Below are 5,084 nucleotides of genomic sequence, written 5' to 3'. Positions count from 1 at the left end.
AACTATGTTTTAAAGTATAATATAATAATAATAATAATAGTAGTAGTAGTAGTAGTAATAATAACGTGAATACTAGCAAAATTATAGTAAATCAAGACAATCTGAACACCACTGAAGGGTGAGGATTCAGAAACTAACCTTTAAGGTAGCTGTACAGTACTTAGAACCTCCTTATGATGAAGAATATAGACAATTTCCTTTGCATATTGTTTTTTCCACTTTTCATTTATTCATTATACAATGCATATGTATCAATGTGAGTAGGTTACAGCTCTTCCAGGATTGTACATCAGTTTGCTATAATTACATTGTAATATAAATGACTGAAAAGACTTTGCATGAGTCAATCAGTGACCTTGATTTATTTTTCCAGGTCATGGAGATCCATCTTTGAACCTCATCAAAAATTCCAACTTAATAGCAGGTGTCAGCCTTTAATATCCCTCTGCTTGTCACAATCAGATCTGTCAGAAAACAATCCTACAAATAATAAAGCAAATTGGAGAAAATTTTTATTTTTCCATCTTTATTTTACAAATTATTATAAAAAGAAAATGCAGCTTTATATGACACAAGACATAGAGGAAAAATAAAAATGCTTACATAAATGCCCTTTATGCTCTCTACTTTCCTTTGGAAGCGGCAGACTGAGAGAGAGTGATCTTTTGTGGATTTGGAGGACAGTGAGTGAAGCTTCCATATTCCTGGTTACCCTTCTGAGAACGGTGCAGCACTTAAAGTTGCATCTGTTCAAGAATGCTACATCCCCTCTTAGTGTTAGAGCAAGCCTTTCAAATGTTATTACATTTAAAGCTGGAGAGTACATTCACGTACTGTCACATTAGAGGAATCCTAGCCTGCTGGCCACCCTTTCAGTAAAAGCATGTGATCAAATTTGAGCCCAGGTTGGTAGTGTCAACATTCCCATGTCAAAGCAAATTTGGAGCTGATGAAAACAAGCCTAGGCTTGCTTATCAATCTGAGATAAATAAATGTTCCAGCTGGGCACACACATTTTAAATAAGAATTTGATAGAGACCCCACTTTCCAGAACAAATTCACCCAAGCATTTTTAACTTGTAGTTATCTGGGGCAGCTCTCTGTGATGGGCTGCAGTGAGACAAAGACATGGTGTGGGGGCTGCAAGGTTGAGGGGAAGAGGAATCAGTGAACCTAAAATGGCAGCTGCATCCATTGAAGCTGGGTAATTGTATTTGCCCATTCAGAAGGGACCTCCTCAGCTCCAGGCACACACCCCTCTGAGACCCCAGAGAGCCAAGCTCATGGAATTGGAATGACCTCTTTTTACCACATGACTCTAGGGTTATGATGCCTCTTTTACACATTGGGAAGGATAACCAGCGGGGAAATTCACTCCCAGCTACTGTTTATCTCCCATTCATTCTCATACCGCTCCTAAGGACTCTGTTCCAAGACAGGAGACCAGTATGTGACATTAGAGACTTCAAGGAAAGGTACACCAACTTCTGCTCAGGATGCTTAGTCTGAAAAAAGTATCGGCAAATTTGAGATTGAATATAGCCAGCAGTGTGCTGGTGAAATGTTTAACGGTCAAATCTCAGGGGTGTGGGGATGGGGGAAGCCTAACAATTTTCATGGCATGGCTGATTTCAAGCTACCAACATGATGATGCCACAGGGAGTTGAGGACAGATGCAAGCAATTGGCTCTCTAAGGCCTGTTGCTGTGCACCACTGACTGTAGCTCCAACAATGCAGGAATCCACTCATCTCCATCCCAGAGTTCTTGTCTCTTAACATCAAAACCTGGCTGACTCTGAAAATATGAGAAGTAACAAAAAGAAATGTGTATAAAACAGCATCAAGAGAACATGCAATAGACAGTTTTGAGAGGGCCTCGCTGGTCAAATGTAAGACTATTTTATGATTTTATAAAATGTTTGTCTTTGTATGAGTTATAGACCACTGAATAGAATAAAAAGCCATGAGTCCATATTAAAATAAATAAATAAATGAAGGAGAAGGGAAAGATTTTCCTTACAGCAGAATGCCAACTGATAAATGCACAAGGAATGATGGAATTAGAAAATCGCCTCTGTGTAATAACCATGGTCCTTGATTAAGGCAGAATGAACGAATTTGTAGAAGGAAAGAAAAATTTACAGGGTCTCAAAATATCTTCTCACATATAACATATTAATTATCTACTTCTTTAAAAGGAACAAGAGGATACCATCCTACAGGAACGATCAAAAGTTGGCATCACCAATAATATGGATAAAAGCAAAATAAACAACAGCAACAAAAATAATGTGTGCCTTCAGAAGTGATCACTGTGAAAGATGCAATATGACTTCTGTGAAATTCTTGACAAATGTATAAACTGAATCGAATCAGGAGGAAACAGACAAAACATCAAAGCCATCAGTTATTCTCCAATATAACTAGCATATACTCTAAAGTATGTCAAAGTAGTAAGAGTGAGAGAAATAAGAAGAGTGAAGAATTATTTCAGATTAAATAAGATGATGAATGATCTTGAACTGGAAATAAAGAGCTAAAAGGACATTATTGGCACAACAAATGACATTTGAAAATCAACATAAATTAGGTAATTAATGTATCACTTTTAAATCATCACTAAATTTCACTATTTTGATGAGTGGGACCGTAGTTGAATAAGAGAATGTCCTTATTCTCAGATAATACATACTGAATATTTACAAATAAGGACATGATATTTGCAACTTGTTCCTTCTCAGATATATATATAAATGGGATCTAGACCAACCTATACATACACATATATATGTATGAGAGATAAATGAGAAAACACACATATATATAATAGAGAAAGAGAGAGAAAGAAAGAAAGGAAAGGAAGGAGGGAAAGAAGGAAGAAAGGAAAAACAACATAATTATAGCAAACAATTTTTGATGAATCTGGGGGGAAAATACTTAAATTATTTACCCTATTTTGCAACTTCTCTGTTAGTTTGAAGTTAAAGAATTTTTCCTCCCAAAAAATCAGCAGTGGAACTCATTTCTCCATGGAGGGTGCCTTCTATATTCTCAGCAAGCCAGACATTTTGCTGGGCATTGGGAATGTTAAGAGAACATCTTCACAATACATTGTAAGAAAAATTAAGTATGATTTTATAAATGCAATAATGGAGTGTTGCTAAATAAGACAAAATGAGTCAGCTGATTCAGTGCAAGGGGTGGCAGTGGAACGCTGGGCAAGGAAGGCCTTCCAGATGTGCTGATGCTTGGGCTGATTTTTGAAGGATGAACAGAAGTTCAGGTGGACGAGTGGGAAAGGCAACCCAAGGTAGAGGGAACAGCACAGGCAGAGATGTGAAAGTGCGGAACACTTGGCAGAATGGTAAGATTCAGGGCACAGAGGTAGTTAATATCATATATCCTAGGCTTTAAAATCAGACAGAATTTTATTTATTATTTCTTCCATTTATTATCTACATGTTAACGCTAATTTACTCGCTCTCTCTAGGCCTCAGGTTCTGCCTTTGTGAAGTGGGGATAGCATTAAGTTGTCGTTCACAGGATGAACTAAAACGATATATGTAAAGCAGTACATGATGCAAAGTGAACTTTCAAAACATTTTGCCACTGATTCTATTGTGTTTGTATGTCAGGTAGTTAGAAATGACCAGAGACAGTAATACACAGTGGACATTTCAAAAATAAGAGTCCTGCCTCAGTTATAAAATGCATTTCAGATTGTAATAAATAAAGCTAATCAGCACTCATAAGAAATTGCCAACATTAGCATATGTGTCAGTTTGCACATGGTGACACGTGACACCAAATATTTTTAATGACTATATTTTTTTCCTAGATCACCTAGTCAACTGTGATGGTTATGAAGAACTAGAGTTTTTGCATGTCTGTTTGCTTTGTTTTGTTCTGTTTTCCCAGAACAGGTTGATGTATTTCTGGCAGAATAGTGTATTGTCTTCCTGGCTTTCACCTTGCAAACCAGAATCACTGTGACTCTGCCTTCACCAAAGCTTGCACAGAGATGTGGTCATGCAGATGCAGGGGTAAAAACAGAGAAAAAGACACAACATCTAGGGCTGTGTGAGCAGTGACTGGGAAGCAGCAAATGTCTCCATCACTCCTCTTCTTGTGAATAATCTGGTGACCCTGACTCTAAAGCAGCCTAACAAATCTTTACTCTAGACTTCAGAGCAACTGTAATAAATGGTGGAGGGAGTATATCTTTGTGGGTAAGACCTTGGGCTCTGAAGTCAGACGAGATTTAGATGCTGGCTCTGCTGCTTACAAACATACTGACCTTGGCTCATTTATTTTATGCTGTACCCAGATCTTCCATCTGAAAAGAAAAAAAGAGACAGAGCGAGAGACAGAAATGGGTAACTACCTGTCATTGTGTTCCTGTGAAAAATAACACATGTACATAAAGCTCTTACATTCATATAGTGCTGACAATGATGACGACGACGATGATGGTGATGGTGGTGACATAAGCAATGGTGGCAGCAGTTTTCAGGTCACTAATTCACTCATTACAGAGAACATGCTTGTTTTTTTTTTTTCAGTCAATGTGTTAGACACCAGTAATAGAGAAACAAATAAGGTGGAGTTTTTGCTTCATAAAAGTAAAACTGAGTGGGAAAAGCAGAAAAACAAACCATGTTCTACAGTTCAATATAAGAAATATGTACAACTGTGCAAGATACAACAGAAACCCACAAGAGAATTGCATAAACGAGACTGTGCATTTAGAGAAATGTGACTGGGAGAGGTCAAGGTGTATGAAATCTTTCTAAACTCAGAACTAGAGTTAACTTTTGAAGAGGAGTAGAAAATTGTAGATGGTGTAAAGATACAAACACACAAAACAGCAAAATGCGAACAGCATTACAAAACCAGGAATCAAGAATTAATGGCTGAATGATTGACTCCTTAGCAGAGGCACGCTTTAACATGTAGGAAAACAGAAATCCCTCATATCAGCCTCTGAGGAGAAAATAATGGCAGATGTGTTAATCTATCCTAAAGGAAGTCTGGTTTTACTCACTATGGCAATCCCAGATTCCACTTCAAGCAGAGTAGCCCA

The 5,084-nt window shown here is 37.5% G+C and overlaps 1 long non-coding RNA gene across 1 annotated transcript; it reads right to left on the bottom strand.

Annotated features, from left to right (window-relative positions):
* Positions 1 to 204: 204 nt before the first annotated feature.
* On the bottom strand, positions 205 to 4,340 carry LOC140689765 (uncharacterized). The gene is made up of 2 exons (XR_012064855.1): positions 4,299 to 4,340; positions 205 to 480 (listed from the first exon to the last, which is right to left on the bottom strand). It is a non-coding gene; the product is annotated as an uncharacterized lncRNA (long non-coding RNA).
* Between the last annotated feature and the right edge of the window lie 744 nt (positions 4,341 to 5,084).

This window comes from Vicugna pacos, chromosome 3, assembly GCF_048564905.1.
Source record: "Vicugna pacos chromosome 3, VicPac4, whole genome shotgun sequence".
In the NCBI taxonomy this organism is placed as follows: Eukaryota; Metazoa; Chordata; class Mammalia; order Artiodactyla; family Camelidae; genus Vicugna; species Vicugna pacos.
Note: the sequence above shows the minus strand (reverse complement) of the source record. Positions and strands in the feature narration are given on the sequence as shown.